Source organism: Macaca nemestrina, chromosome 5 (assembly GCF_043159975.1).
Source record: "Macaca nemestrina isolate mMacNem1 chromosome 5, mMacNem.hap1, whole genome shotgun sequence".
Classification (NCBI taxonomy): Eukaryota; Metazoa; Chordata; class Mammalia; order Primates; family Cercopithecidae; genus Macaca; species Macaca nemestrina.
In genome coordinates this window covers 4,347,499-4,363,739 of record NC_092129.1, presented here as the reverse complement: position 1 = coordinate 4,363,739, position 16,241 = coordinate 4,347,499, and the positions used below count along the sequence as shown (strand labels likewise).

The window sequence follows — 16,241 nt, the reverse complement described above, 5'->3', positions numbered from 1 at the left end:
GTTCTCTATTATCTTTTCTCTGGTTTCAATGTCCTATTTTTGGGAGTTTCATCATCGTCTTTCCTCTGCGTGCACTGTAATCTTTTCTCTGGGTGCATCGTCATCTTTTCTCTAGATTTACTGTGATCTTTTCTCTGGGTGCACCATCATCTTTTCTCTGGGTTCATTGTCATCTTTTCTCTTTGTTCACTGCTTTTGTTTTTGGATTCCTTGTCATCTTTTCTCTGGGTGCACCATCGTCTTTTCTCTGGGTGCACCATTGTCTTTTCTCTTTGTTCACTTTTTTTTTTTTTTTTTTTCTGGATTCACTGTCTTCTTTTTTTGGGTGCACCATCATCTTTTATCTGGATTCACTGTTGTCTTTTCTCTGGGTACACTGTCATCTTTTCTCTGGGTGCACCATTGTCTTTTCTCTGGGTTCACTGTTGTCTTTTTTTGGGTACACCATTGTCTTTTCTCTGGGTTCACTGTTGTATTTTCTATGGTTGCACCATCATTTTTTGTCTGTGTTCCGTGTTATATTTTCTCTTGTTTCACTGTCGTATTTTCTCTGGATTCACCGTTGTATTGTCTCTGGGTTCACTGTCATCTTTTTGGGGGGTTCACTGTCATCTTTTCTTTTGTTTGACTGTCATCTTTTCTCTGGTTTCATCATCATCTTTTCTCTAGATTCACTGTCGTCATTTCTCTGGGTTCACCATTGTCTTTTCTCTGGGTTCACTGTTGTATTTTCTATGGTTGCACCATCATTTTTTGTCTGTGTTCCGTGTTATATTTTCTCTTGTTTCACTGTCGTATTTTCTCTGGATTCACCATTGTATTGTCTCTGGGTTCACTGTCATCTTTTTTGGGGGTTCACTGTCATCTTTTCTTTTGTTTCACTGTCATCTTTTCTCTGGTTTCATCATCATCTTTTCTCTGGGTTCACTGTGGTCTTTTCTCTGGGTGCACCATTGTCTTTTCTCTGGGTTCACTGTTGTCTTTTCTCTTTGTTCACTGTTTTGTTTTCTTTTGTTTTGTTTTTTCCTGGATCCACTGTCATCTTTTCTCTGGGTGCACCATTGGCTTTTATCTGAGTACACCATGGTCTGTTCTCTCGGTTCATTGTCATCTTTTCTCTGTTCAATTTTTGGCTTTTTTTTTTTTTCCTGGATTTCCTGTCGTCTATTTTTGGGTGCACTGTCATCTTTTCTCTGGTTTCACCATCGTCTTTTTTCTGGGTTCACTGTTGTCTTTTGTTTGGGTTCATCATTGTCTTTTCTCTGAGTAAATGCTCATCTTTGCTCTGGGTTCACTATCGTCTTTTCTCTGGGTTTACTCTTGTGTTTTCTTTGTGTGCACCATCATTTTTTCTCTGGGTTCACTGTCGTATTTTCTTTGGGTTCACTGTCATCTTTTTTTGGGGTTCACTCTCATCTTTTTTTATTTCACTGTCTTCTGGGTTCATCGTCATCTTTTCTCTGGATTAACTGTAGTCTTTTCTCTGGATTCACTGTGGTCTTTTCTTGGGTACACCATCGTCTTTTCTCTGGGTTCACTGTCATCTTTTTCTGGGTGCTCCATCATGTTTTCTCTGTGTTCACTGTTGTCTTTTCTCTGTGTGCACTGTCATCTTTTCTCTGGGTGCACCATCATCTTTTCTGTTGGTTCACTGTTGTCTTTTCTTTGGGTGCACCATTGTCTTTTCTCTGGGTAAACTGTCATCTTTTCTCTTGGTTCATTATTGTCTTTTCTCTGGGTTCACTCTTGTATTTTCTCTGGGTGAACCATTATCCTTTCTCTGGGTTCCCTGTTACATTTTCTCTGGTTTCACCTTCATATTTTTTCTGGGCTCACCATCGTCTTTTCTCTGCATGCACTGTCGGCTTTTCTCTGGGTTCACTTTCATCTTTGAGATCACTGTTGTTATTTCTTTGTGTTCACTTTAGTCTTTTTTTCTGTGTTCACCATCGTCTTTTCTCTACTTTCGTCTTTTCTCTGGGTTCACCCTTGTCTTTTCTCTGGGTCCATCATCGTCTTTTCTATGGGTTCACTGTCATCTTTTCTCTCGTTTCACCGTCATCTTTTTTTCTATGTGCACTGTCTTCTTTTCTCTTGATGCACCATTGTCTTTTCTCTGAGTTCACTGTCTTCTTTTCTCTCGGTTCACCAATGTCTTTTTTCTGAGTTCACTGTTGTCTTTTCTCTGGGTTCACTGTCATCTTTCCTCTAGGTTCACTATCGTCTTTTCTCTGGGATCCCCATCTTCTTTTCTGTGGGTGCGCCATTATCTTTCTCTGCATTTCTCTATTGTATTATTTCTGGGTTCACTGTCATCTTTTTTCTTGGTGAACCATCATTTTTCTCTGGTTTCACCATCCTCTTTTCTCTGGGTTCACTATTTCTCTGCATTCACCATCTTTTCTTTGGTTTCCATGTTGTATTTTGTATCATTTCACTGTTGTCTTTTCTCTGGGTTCACCATCATCTTTTCTCTTTGTTCATTGTCGTGTTTTCTCCTTGTTCGCTGTCATCTTTTGTCTGGTTTCACCATCGTCTTTTCTCTTGGTGCCCTGTCATCTTTTCTCTGGGTTCACTGTCATCTTTTGTTTTGGTTTATTTTCATCTTTTCTCTGGTTTCACTGTTGTCTTTTCTCTGGGTGCACTGTCATCTTTTCTCTAGGTTTACTCTTGTATTTCCTCTCGCTTCATTGTCATATTTTTTCTGGGTTCACTTTTGTATTTTCTCTGGGTGCAGTGTCATCTTTTCTCTCAGTGCACTGTCATCCTTTCTCTGTGTGCACCATTGTCTTTTCTCCGTGTGCACCATCGTCTTTTCTCTGGGTGCACTGTCATCTTTTCTCTGGGTGCACTGTCGTCTTTTTTTGAGGTTCACTGCCATATTTTCTCTGGGCGTACTATTGTATTTTCTCTGGGTTCACCATTGTCTTTTCTCTGGGTGCACTATTATCTTTTCTCTAGGTGCCCTGTCATATTTTTTCTGTTTGCATTCATTTTTACTCTGGGTTCACTGTCGGGTTTTCTTTGAATTCACCATCGTCTTTTCTGTGGGTCTACTGTCATCTTTTCTCTGGATGCAGTGTCATCTTTTTTCTTGGTTGACTCTCGTCTTTTCTGTGGGTTCACTGTCGTCTTTTCTCCAGGTTCAACATTGTCTTTTCTCTCATTTCACTGTCGTTTTTTTCTCTGGGTACACTATCACCTTTTTTCTGCGTGTACCATCATCTTTTCTCTGGGTGCACTGTCGTCTTATCTCTGGTTGTACCATCGTCTTTTATCTGGATTCACTGTCATCTTTTCTCTGGATTTACTGTTGTATTTCTCTGGTCTCACGTTCGTCTTTTCTCTGGGTTCACTGTCATCTTTTCTCTGTGTTTTGTTGTTTTTTCTCTGTGTTCACCATCATCTCTTCTCTGGGTGCCCCGTTGTCTTTTCTCTGGGTTCCCCATCGTTGTTTGTCTGGGTTTGTTGTTGTTATTTTCTCTGAGTTCACCATTGTCTTTTCTCTGGGTTCACTGTCACCTTTTCTCTGGGTTCACTGTCAAATTTTTTCTGGGTTCACCACCATCTTTTTTTTTGGGGTGCACTGTTGTCTTTTCTCTGGGTTCAGTGTTATATTGTTTCTGGGTTCACTATTGTATTTTCTGTTGGTTCACCATCGTCTTTTCTCTGGGTTCACCATCGTCTTTTCTTCGGGTTCACTGTCTGTTTTCTTGGTTCACTGTCGTGTTTTGTCCAGGTGCACTGTCATGTTTTCTCTGGGTTTACCGTCGTCTTTTTTCTGTGTTCCCCCTTCATCTTTTCTCTGCATTTATTTTTGTCGATTCTTTGGATTCACTGTCATATTTTCCCTGGGTGACCCATTCTCTATTCCCTGGGTTCACTGGCATTTTTTTTTTTGAGTTCACTGTTGAATTATCTCTGAGTTCACCGTTGTCTTTTCTCTGGGTTCACTGTTGTGTTCCTGGATACAGGAAATGTGGTATCTACTCTCTTAGGCTGAGTTTAGCCTAACACTGCCTCCTTGTAAGTTGGGTCTAAAGGATTCTTCATTCACAGTGAGCTGTCAGCTAACGGGAGGGTAAACAGACTATAACTTAACTGTTGTACTAAACACCAAGTAGTGATTAATACACTACTAATCAGCCGATCACAGGCAGCCAAGTGCTCAAACCATGTTCAAAAAAGACAAACACCGTGTTGTAACAATGAGGAGGTTCTGTACCTCACTTCCATTTTTTGTGCATCACTTTCCTTTTTATCTCCATGAATTCTCGCCCACCTGGAAACAGTGTGGGGTCTTTGAACCTGTTCTGGTTTGGGGACTGCCAAATTTGTCAAGAGTTCTTGCTTAAACTCTGTTACTTTTAATTTATCTAAGGTTTTTCTTTTAACAATGAAATACTTCGGCCAAAATAAATTTACAATAGTTTAATTGAGCAATGAATGATTCATGAATCGTACAGCCCCCAGAGTCACAGCATGTTCAGAGATACTCCAGAGGTGCCTCGTCATCAGAACAAATTTAGAGATATAAAAAGTAAAGTGACATATAGAAATCGGGAGTGAGGTACAGAAATAGCTGGATTGGTTACAGGTTGGTGTTTGCCTTATTTGAACACGGTTTGAACACTCAGCAGTGTATGCATGGTTGAAGTACGGCTGCTGGGATTGGCCAGGACTCAGCGATTGTTACAGGTGCACACTTCTAAGTTGGGGTTGCAATCTTGTCTACCTATTAAGTTGGGTTACGGTTCATCCACAAGGGCTCAAATACAGAAGTACAGAGCCCTTCTCAGGCCATATTTACTTCACTTTATCACTATTCAGCCACAAAACAGAATGAAATCCTATCATTCATGTCATCATGGATGGAACTGGAGAACATTATGTAAAGTGAAATAAGCTGAGAACAGAAAGTTAAACACCGCATGTTCTTACTCCTATATGGAAGCTAAAAAAACAGTGTATCTAATTGAAGTAACAAGCACAACAGAGGATTCTAGAAGCTGGGAAGGCTAGGAGAAGGGGGCATAGGGAGACATATTTTAAAGCACACAAAGTCACATCCACACAGGAGGAAGGAGTCCTAGTGATCTACGCCACTGCAGGGTGACCAGGGTTAACAGTGGTGTAATATATAATAGTTTCAAATAGCTGGAAGGAGGATATTGAACATCCCCACCACAGGAAATGATAAATATTTGAGACAATGGATACGCTAATTACTCTGATCAGATCGCTATACAATATATATGACAAAACTTCACTAGGTACCCTATGAATATATACAATTATTATTTTTCAGTTAATAAAATAAAATAATGAAAATAAAGGGAAAATGACACTCATTTGTATTGAGTACCTCTTGGAAAGCAAAGTCGTGCAGGAAGAGGAAGGGGCACCAGTGCACCATGACCTCACCCTGTGTTCTCCCAGCACAGCCAGGGAGCAACTGGGTCTGGCTGACGATGAACTGAGCTGCAGACTTTCCCTGTTGGGTGCTGTTGAGCCCTGCAGTGTTGCGCACTGCAGAAGGGATCACGGGAATGCCTGTGCTGCCCTCCAGGGTCTCTGGCTGAGCTTCCATCCCGAACACTCTCCCTCACGGCCCTTTTTGGTCCTGGGGCCTGTGTGATTTGGGAAATGTCCATTGGCTGCCTTGCTGGCTGAAAATACGAGGCCACGGGTGTCCTTTTAATCTGTGTTCCTGGACATGGTTCCCTCATGTTTGTGGAATAAGTAAATGAATGAACCAACACACCAAAGTGCAGGGAGGGAAGGACACAAGGGTCTAGATCTTTTCCTTTAAATTAATGGAGTAAAACATTTTGTATATTGTTTTCTGTGTGTGTGTGTATGTGTGTGTGTGTGTGTGTGTGTGTGTGTGTATGATGGATTTTCACTTTTGTCCCCCAGACTCAAGTGCACTGGCACACTCTGCTCCCTGCAGCCTCCCCCTGCCTGGTTCAAGCGATTCTCCTGCCTCAGCCTCCCAAGTAGCTTGAGTTACTGGTGTGCATCACCATGCCTGGCTAATCTTTTCTTTGTATTTTTAATAGAGGCAGGGTTTCGCCATGTCAGTCAGGCTGCTTTCAAACTCCTGACCTCAGGTGATCCACCTGCCTTGGCCTCCCAAAGTGCTAGGATTACAGGCATTAGCCACCTTGCCTGGCCAGTACATTGTTTTCATTTCAACCATTGAAAAACCATACTGAGTACAAGTAATACAGATACACGATTCTCATTCCATTGCTCATATCTGCCTAAAATTCTTCCTCCATTGTTATAACATCTGTTATCTAGGTCAGAAGCCAAGGAAATTTATGGCTAACTTAACCCTCTTAGCTCTGAACCCAAAATTCAGTGGAATATCTACTCCCAATAAAAACAAACATCACAAAACCTGACATTTTACCAAATAGAGTGAGTCCTACACTTTTACCCTCAGTGCTTAAATCAGTGTGTGTGTTGCATGTATGTGTATATATCACATCTGGGGGTGTGTGTGTATATATATATGTGTGTGTGTATATATGTGTATATATATATATACACACACACACAATCATTTATATAATATAAAATATGCCTTTGGATATTTGGACTTTTAGCCTATAATACATCAGATGTGCTAGTAGGAAATTGGTAAGATGGTGATAGAACCAGACAAGAATGACTGCTAGCATAATAAAATTCATGAAGGATACAAATAACATAAAACCGCAGTGGTCTGAGGCACCTGATTGCAGAGGCTGGGTCCTGGCTAGGCCCTGAAGGCATCCAGCAGCCTTTTCATTGGGCATTGGTTGCGAGGGTGGCTTCCATGGATCTCTGTGTAGCAGCTGCAGTGCCCAGTTGAAATGCACGGAGGCTGGAGGGAGTGCTGGTTGCCTGATGATGCAGGGCCTGCTCTCCTCACAAAGGGGAGGCCTGTCATAGACTCAGGGCGGGGCCCACAGCATGGGGATCCTTTAGGGACAGGAACCCAGCTTTAGCCAAAGCTTAAAATCAATCATTTAAATTATCTAGAGAAAATTAAATTAGGTTCACAGTACTCAGATTAAGAAGGCAAAGGAGCGTGTAATATGGTACAAATGTACTATACAAATATACAAATATATTACAACAAAATTATAATGTGAAATTATGAATTATCTAATAATATTTGCCACTTATTTGGGGCAGAGTCTGGGACACCTGTCAATTTAACCAACCCTGTCTTGAGCATAGATGGAAAAACCCAATTAAAAGACCTCTTAGGGCCTACAAGCTTTATCTGAAAAGAAGTAATTTAACATTCTCTCAAAATTTTGACAAACTGTATTTGGGTTTTCAGGGCCTCAGTGAGGGTTTTCAGCCTCACTGGGAAGTCACACTGTTGAGTCATGATAGTCTCTGAAGTGGTAAAAGTGTAATTTTTGTAATATATGTAATATGTTACATATGTAAACTACTAAGCAACTTTCTGATTATATCAGCAACGTCATGATCTCCACCTTGCACCACCAAAAGCTTCCCGAGGTGGGAGGCTGGGTTTCAGGTGTGGTCCGTGGGAGGGGTTCTGCGAGCAGGTCCTCAAGGAGGCTGGGGCCACAGAGGGAGGGTTGGGCCCTTTGAACTGCAGACATTGAAAGTGCTCTTTTGTCAATGAGGCCTACTATATAAAGAGTCCCTGCCTGGGAATCCCAGGAGAGTGCAGTCAGACCTTCACATAGAAGCTTCCAGAAGGAAAGTAGAGCACATCTGAGCTATTCCCCCAACCAGTGTCCTTTTAGGGAGGGGGAGTGCACGCCCAGACAGTGGAGGCACTTGTGCCCGTTTCCGTAGGTAGGGAAAGCCCTGCCCAGAATCTCACTATCACTGGTGAAGAACCCAGTACCTAGAACAAGGAAACACATATGGCATCTTCCACCATGCAGCCAACAGAGAGTCACTTTGAAGCCAGCACAGCTCTTCCCTCTTCAGGGCTAGAACACCCGTCAGTGTCATCAGGGCACAGACAGCATTCTAATGAGCAGGAGCCACCTGATTCTCTAGGAGCCACAGTCAAAATGTTAGTAAGTCATTATTATAATTGTGGAGATTTATGAACTCTTTTGAGTCTGGTTCAGCCCTGGCTACAGACTCTCCTGGCATAGGAAGGAAGAAAGGGCCCTCCTTTTCCATACCTTGATGATATTCCCGGGTGTACGGGGTCCCACAGCAAGGAAGTCGGCCAAAAACAATGTATTCCATCAGTGCAGGATCCTGATCCCTAGATCAGGGCCCACTGCTTTCCCCAGAAGACTGATGGACAACAGGATGCAGTAGGAGAGAATGACTCCCAGGGACCAGCAGCCTCCTTAGACAACAGCTCCTAGTTTTGGTGCTTTCTTCTGTCCAAGACAGACTCTGCAAAAATAACTGCGAGTCCAGGCTTTTTATTCACATTTTACCTTGTTAGCACATTCAAGACTTAAAGCACAGACAGCCCAGCATGAATGCCCACTCCTTCTTGAAGCCCTTCCTTTCCCCCACTGGGGGGATTCTCTTTTCCCCCTGGGGGTCCATACCACTTCACACTTACCCTATGGAAACAATTATGCTCAGCCCTAAATTACAGCCATGTGTGTTTCCCAGGTGATCCAGTTCAGTCTCATAACCCTAGCATCTGTCACAGCTCCCGGAACACAGCGGCCATTCAATCGCTTTTGGTTGAATTCAGTTGAATTTCCTGTACCCACTATGGGATGTGTTTAACTTACACTCCCCTCCTTTAGTAACTTCAGTCTCAGAATTGGGTCTACTTCATGCCCTGTTATATAACTGGCACCTCAGTCCGCAGGAGGCACTGGACACCATAGGAACTTTTTGGATTGAAAAAGTACATGACTTCATACAACCCTGGACTGCTTTTCCTTTGAGGGAGTGTGAAGGTCTGACTACCAATTGCCCTGGGGTGTCCCAATGCACACTCGCTGCTCCTAGCGACCCCGGCCCCTGTGCTCTCAGGAAGGAGCTAGTCCTTGGACTGAGACGTGCTCAGGGATACCCTCCCATCCTGCGTGTCACCTCCTAGGCTTACCCCAGTGCCTGGCTTGGTGTGGAGGAATGCAGGTCGGGCCTTCTCCTCAGGCGCTGGTTCCAGGGGTGGCTTCTGTGGGTTTCTCTGCAGCAGCTGCAGCGCCCAGTTGAAATGCTCAGGAGGCTGGAGGGAGTGCTGGTTGCCTGGTGATGCAGGGCCTGCTGTCCTCACAAAGGGGAGGCCAGTCATAGACTCAGGGCGGGGCCCAGAGCATCAGAACCCCTTAGGGACAGGGATGTAGCTTTAATCAAAGCTTAAAATCAATAAATTATCTAGAGAAGATTAAATTAAGATCACAGTACTCAGATTAAGAAGGCAAAAGAGCATGTAATATGATGCAAATGTACTATACAAATATACAAATATATTACAACAAAATTATAATGTGAAATTATGAACTATTTAACAATTTTTGACACTTATTTGGGGCAGAATCTGGGACACCTGTCAATTTAACCAACCCAGTCTTAAACTCGAGCATAGATGGAGCAGTCCAATTAAAAGGCCTCTGAGGGCCTACATACTTTATCTGAAAAGAAGTCATTTAACATTCTCTCAAAAATGTTGACAAACTGTATTTGGGTTTTCAGGGCCTCAGTGAGGGTTTTCAGCCTCACGGGGAAGTCACACTGTTGAGTCATGATAGTCTCTGAAGTGGTAAAAGTGTAATTTTGCTAATAATATGTAAACAACCAAGAAACTTTCTGATTACATCAGCAACGTCATGATCTCCACCTTGCACCGCCAAAAGCTTCCCGAGGTGGGAGGCTGGGTTTCAGGTGTGGTCCATGGGAGGGATTCTGTGAGCAGATCCTTAACGAGGCTGGGGCCACAGAGGGAGGGTTGGGCCCTTTGAACTGCAGACACTGAAAGTGCTCTTTTGTCAATGAGGCCTAGTACATAAAGAGTCCGCAGCTGGGCATCCCAGGAGAGTGCGGTCAGACCTCCACATAGAAGCTTCCAGAAGGAAACTAGAGCACGTCTGAGCTATTCCCCCAACCAGTGTTCAGGAAGGGAGGGGGCAGTGCACGCCCAGACAGTGGAGGCCCTTGTGCCTGTTTCCATAGGTAGGGAAAGCCCTGCCCAGAATCTCACTATCACTGGCGAAGCACCCAGTACCAAGCTCAGAGAATGTAAACTCTGGGATCCTGGAGATTAAAAAGTCATTGCCACACCACAGCCTACAACAGCAGGCAATGTAGGTGAATGTCCCCTTTGTGTATGTCAGACTCTGTTACTGTGAAATGCCACTCGCTAAAAACTCCTGAGGTCAGAGTCCTCATCTGGAAGGAAAATACCATTCATTACTGAGCCACCATTTAACCCAACTGCATATGTACCTAGAACAAGGAAACACATATGGCATCTTCCACCATGCAGCCAACAGAGAGTCACTGAGAAGCCAGAACAGCTCTTCCCTCCTCAAGGGCTAGAACACCCGTCAATGTCATCAGGGCACAGACAGCATTCTAATGAGCAGGAGCCACCTGATTCTCTAGGAGCCACAGTCAAAATGTTAGTAAGTCATTATTATAATTGTGGAGATTTATGAACTCTTTGAGTCCGGTTCAGCCCTGGCTACAGACTCTCCTGGCATAGGAAGGAAGAAAGGGCCCTCCTTTTCCATACCTTGATGATATTCCCGAGTGTACGGGGTCCCACAGCAAGGAAGTCGGCCAAAAACAATGTATTCCATCAGTGCGGGATCCTGATCCCTAGATCAGGGCCCACTGCTTTCCCCAGAAGACTGATGGACAACAGGATGCAGTAGTAAAGAATGACTCCCAGGGACCAGCAGCCTCCTTAGACAACAGCTCCTAGTTTTGGTGCTTTCTTCCGTCCAAGACAGACTCTGCAAAAATAACCATGAGTCCAGGCTTTTTGTTCACATTTTAACCTTTTTAGCACATTCAATGCTTAAAGGACAGACAGCCCCAGGGCAACTTTCTGTATGACCCGGGATCCAGCTGAAGTGTTAAACTATTTGATTCAACACTAGGAATTTCCACCAATAATGAACTGAAATGAGGAGAAAATATTTTGGAGTAAGGGACAGGGGCCCTTCTTAGGGCCCTAATTTTACAGATGCTGTAAAAGCACTTTTCCCCAAGGTAGAGAACCAAATAAACATTGGCCAATGAATAGGCAGTGCTGCTCTTTACCGCTTACATGTGCAAAAGATAGAAAGACAACAGTACGGTTTTTATATAATAAGAGCTATACTTTTAGAATTTCAAACATTAATTACAAAAGCATCTTCCTGCCTTACTCAGAATTCCTAGAGGCTCACCATACATAACCTGCATGTTTCCATGTCTCTTGAGCAAATACGCACCACAGCACTCCAGCCTAGGTGACAGACTTCGTCTAAAAAAAAAAAAAAAAAAAAATTGCAACTGCTTCCCTCTTATTGACCTTCCTTCCCCCCCCTTTCCTCTTTTCCCCAATGCCCACTCTTTTCCCTTTACTTATTAAGGTCCCCAGACCCTCTTCAGGGGAAAAAGCATAAGCCACCGACTTTTCCTGTGGTTCTGTGTTCTTTTTCCTGGGTGTGTCCTTAACCTTGGCACTTAAACTTCTTAAATGATTGAGATTTGCCTTCGCCAATTTCTTTGATTTACATTGTCTACCAGAGGCATCCAGTCTTTTGGCTTCCCTGGGCCACATTGGAAGAAGAATTGTCTTGGGCTACACATAAAATAAACACACTAATGGCAACTGATGAGCTAAAAACAAAAAAACAAAAAACAAAAATCGCAAATAAACTCATGATGTTTTAAGAAAGTTTACAAATTTGGGTTGGGTCACATTCAAAGCTCTCCTGGGTTACATGAGACCCGAGGGCTTGGTGGACAAGCTTGGTGCAGACATACAAAATATTCCACCTCATTGGGTGGGAACACGCAGTAGCTGCAGGCCTTGTGCAGGATTGTTCTAGGTCAGTGAAACCATGTGTGGAGACCAGTCGCCCTCAAGCACTTGGCCTGTAAATGGTCAACATCCTGCTGGTCACCTTTCCTGATGCATAGTTGACAGCTGTGGCTTACGGTTTATATGAATGTAGAATGCTTCTCACTCCAAGTACACACGAGACAGTCCCGTTTTTTAAGTTGGCCAACTTAAAAAACTTCTTACATAAATATTCTTTTGAATAAAAGTTTGTATTGCTTGAAACCAAGAGTAATTATTTTATTATCAAACCAGAGACCGTGCACTATTTTTTTCTGTTAATTATCAGGAAAGTTCTTTTTCTTAAGAAAGTTCTAAGGTACTGGAGGCCAAAGATCACATGTGTACGCTCAGCCCCGAGACACCCAGAGTAGCCTCTTTTCCAACAAACCTGGGGTAGACTGAGCTGCTTGAAATGCAAACGCCATCACTAGCCCAAGTTGGGAGAGCTGACTTTGCCTCTTTGCAGACGGGAGATGGGCAGGTGTGGTCTCTTCCCTCACCGTGACCTGTGCCTGCGGTGTGGAGGCCACAGGCCGGCATGCACTCAGGGCCTTACACCCATCCTCGGCCACTGTTAGGCCTGTCGCATCCCGCTTCCCACTCACGTGTGACAACAGGAGCCCAGTGCTTCAGCCCACCCTCCTCAGCCTCAAAGACCCCCAGAGCCCCTGAGTTTCTGCCGACGGAAGCCGCCTCTCCCAGGAAGCCCAGCATGAATGTCCCTCCTCCTCGGAGCCCTTCTTTTCCCCCACTGGGGGGTTCTCTTTTCCCCCGGGGGTCCACACCACTTCACACTTACCCTATGGAAACAATTATGCTCGGCCCTAAATTACAGCCATGTGTTTCCCAGGTGATCCCGATCAGTCTCATAACCCCAGCATCTGTCACAGCTCCCAGAACACAGCAGCCTTCAATCGGTTTTGGTTGAATTCAGTTGAATTTCCTGTACCCACTATGAGATGCATTTAACTTACACTCCCCTCCTTTGGTAACTTCAGTCTCAGAATTGGGTCTACTTCATGCCCTCTTACATAACTGGCACCTCAGCCCGCAGGAGGCACTGGACACCATACGAACTTTTTGGATTGAAAATTACCTGACTTCATACAACCCTGGACTGCTTTTCCTTTGAGGGAGTATGAAGGGTTGACTACCAATTGCCCCGGGGGTCCCAGTGCACACTCACCGCTCCTAGCGACCCCGGCCCCTGTGCTCTCGGGAAGGGGCTGGTCTTAGGATGGAGGCTCAGGGCCACCCTCCCATTCTGCATGTCTCCTCCTGGGTTTACCCCGGCACCTGGGTTGGTGTGGAGGAACACAGGTCAGGCCTTCTCACTGGGTGCTGGTTCCGAGGGTGGCTTCTGTGGGTCTCTCTGTAGCAGCTGCCACGCCCAACTGAAATGAGCGGGAGGCTGGAGGGAGCGCTGGTTGCCTGGTGATGCAGGGCCTGCTCTCCTCACAAAGGGGAGGCCAGTCATGAACTCAGGGCGGGGCCCAGAGTGTCAGGACCCCTTAGGGACAGGGACCCAGGCTTCATCACACCTTCCTTCCTCCAAGCTTCAGCGTTCTTTCTCCGCCCCAGCAGGCCTTTTGCCAGTCCCCATGCCTGAGGCCTCACAGGGCAATGCACAGGGGGCAGGCCTGGTGGGCTGCCTGGTGGGGAGGCGCCTGTTCTTCCTGGGGTCTCCTGTCACTTTACCCACATAGAATCTTAAAATATTTTATTTCTACAAAAAACAGTTGAGTTTCCAAAATGAATGTGTATCTTTTTGTTTAAGCCAGATTTGCACCAGAGATCCCAGTTGGACCCCTCCTTCCAGCTCCCACCATGTGCCTGCCACCCCTGCAGTTCAGCACTACAGGAACTGGAGAGGCCTTCCCCGCATCTCAGAGTTGTAGACTCTACCCTCAGGCTGTGTCAGCTCTGGCAAGTGGCTGCCTCTGTGGATGACATTCGAATGTTTTATTGCCATCTATTCAATTACAGGCATCGCCGTCATCTTCCAGAAACAATCAGTTGCTTCACGTAACTCTATAAAACTGCACAACAAGCCACTGAAGAGGTTGCCCAAGTTCTGTCAAGCACAGGGAAACATGGCTAATTTCCTCATCCGCAAAGGCGAAGGGATCACGAGGTCAGGGGATCGAGACCATCCTGGCTAGCACTGCGAAACTCCGTCTCTACTAAAAATACAAAAAATTAGCTGGACGTGGTGGCGGGTGCCTGTGGTCCCAGCTACTCGGGAGGCTGAGGCAGGAGAATAGCGTGAACCCGGGAGGTGGAGCTTGCAGTGAGCCGAGATCAGGCCACTGCACTCCAGCCTGGGTGACAGAGCGAGACCCTGTCTCAAAAAAAAAAAAAGAAAAAAAGTAATTCATAATACATAATCTGAAAGGCATTTTTCTTTTTCCATTTGACATGTTCATGAAAGGTTAATTATTTATTGTTTTCCATATTGTTTACCACGTAAGGGTAAATTTTCTAAAAATGAAGTGAAATGAGGTTCTTCTACCAGGACTGTCTTCCTGAGCATCATGTGAGGAAAGGTGGGTGGCTGGGGTTAGTTTTTTATTTTTATTTTTTGGAGATGGAGTCTCACTCTGTCGCCGAGGCTGGAGTGCAGTGGCTCGATCTCCACTCACTGCAAGCTCTGCCCCCTGGGTTCACACCATTCTCCTGCCTCAGCCTCCCGAGTAGCTGGGACTACAGGCGCCCGCCACCACGCCCGGCTAGTTTTTTTGTATTTTTAGTAGAGACGGAGTTTCACAGTGTTAGCCAGGATGTTCTCGATCTCCTGACCTCGTGATCCACCCATCTCAGCCTCCCAAAGTGCTGGGATTACAGGCGTGAGCCACCGCGCCCGGCCGGGTGGGGTTATTTTATCTGGGCTTCCTGCACTCCCAGGAAAGGCAGTCCTGGCACAAGCAAGAGCCCCTGGGCTCAGATCACTGGTGTGTGGATTTGTAAATCCTGCATTTACTCAGCCATGTTTCGTCTGTCCCTTCCACTGGAGATGTTGTACCTGCACCTCCGAGACTTCATGGTAACTCTCTGCTTGGGAATCTGGCAGAAGAAGGGCAAAGCTATCTAGACAAGAGGAGACTGCTAAGGGCACTGCGGCAAGAAAGATATGCAGTGTGCATTTTTTATAAAAATGTGATTTTTCCTAAAGTGAGCACTAGGAGCAAACACATTTCCCCAAACCATTTGTCGTTCCCTTTGATTATTTCCCTGATTTCACATGGGGCTCAGTTCTCTCCTTGGCTTCAGTTCTCCATGAGACTCCTGGTTACCAGACATGGAAAGGCTTGGAGATGGGCTTTGCACCTCCTGGTGACTGACCACACAGATTTTGGATTTTGACGTCAGAGACCTAACCCAGAGGAGCCCTGGATCCCACCACAGTGTTGGTCCAGCATCTCCTCCCGCCCTGGCTTCGTGCTGCAGTCAATGTGCTTGGGGACTATGTTCTGTTATGTGGACCTCACAAATGCCCACTATTATGGCATAAATCTCTCCCCAGCTTCCCACTCTTGGCACCAGGACACACTTATTTTACATGCCTTCCTGATGGGATCAAGAGGAGGATAGATTTATTATGATGTTTACATCTATAATTTTGGCAAAGTGCAAGAAAACTCTGTACCAATATGAAGAATTTTCTCCATTTTATGACACCCCTATTCTATCCTTCAACTGAGCACCAAGACTTGCGTCCCAGGTGGTTGATGGAAGAAAAACCACTGAGAGAGAAAGACTAAGGGAACTCGGGGGGTCTTCTGTGCCTCCCAAAGATCTTCCCAACCCGGTGGCCGAACCCTAGACTTTTTTCCAGTTAGCATTCCCCAAGAACCCTACAAGGAGCACAGTACCTGATTCACTGGGGGAGACAGTAAATATTAACTGAGAAGGGACTTTTATTACCATCTTTACTTCAGTACTGTTTGAAGGACTATAATGAACATGATACTTTCATAATAAATGTTAATCAAGACAGAGATACATTGAATTAAGTGCATAAACCAAGCCTCCCGTTTTGGAAGCTGTTGCCTTGGGGGAAGTGGTGGCGAGGGGTCCCCAGGGTCTCGGCTGGTAACCCTGGTGTTCTATGACTCGGTCTGGGTGCTGGTTACATAAGTGTGTTCTGTGTAAAATGCTTCAATCCTCTACATGTGCACAGTAGTGCCCCCCTAATTCATGGTTTTGCTTTCTGTGGTCTGAA

At 45.0% G+C, this 16,241-nt stretch overlaps 1 protein-coding gene and 1 long non-coding RNA gene across 2 annotated transcripts in view; one reads left to right on the top strand and one right to left on the bottom strand.

Annotated features, from left to right (window-relative positions):
- The window catches only part of LOC105487634 (putative T-complex protein 10A homolog), a 128,568-nt gene that overhangs the window by 96,868 nt on the left and 15,459 nt on the right, over positions 1-16,241 (top strand). The gene's annotated exons all lie outside the window — the stretch shown is intronic.
- LOC105487566 (uncharacterized) lies at positions 10,787-13,791 on the bottom strand. The gene is made up of 3 exons (XR_011623237.1): positions 13,308-13,791; positions 11,358-11,434; positions 10,787-10,919 (listed from the first exon to the last, which is right to left on the bottom strand). It is a non-coding gene; the product is annotated as an uncharacterized lncRNA (long non-coding RNA).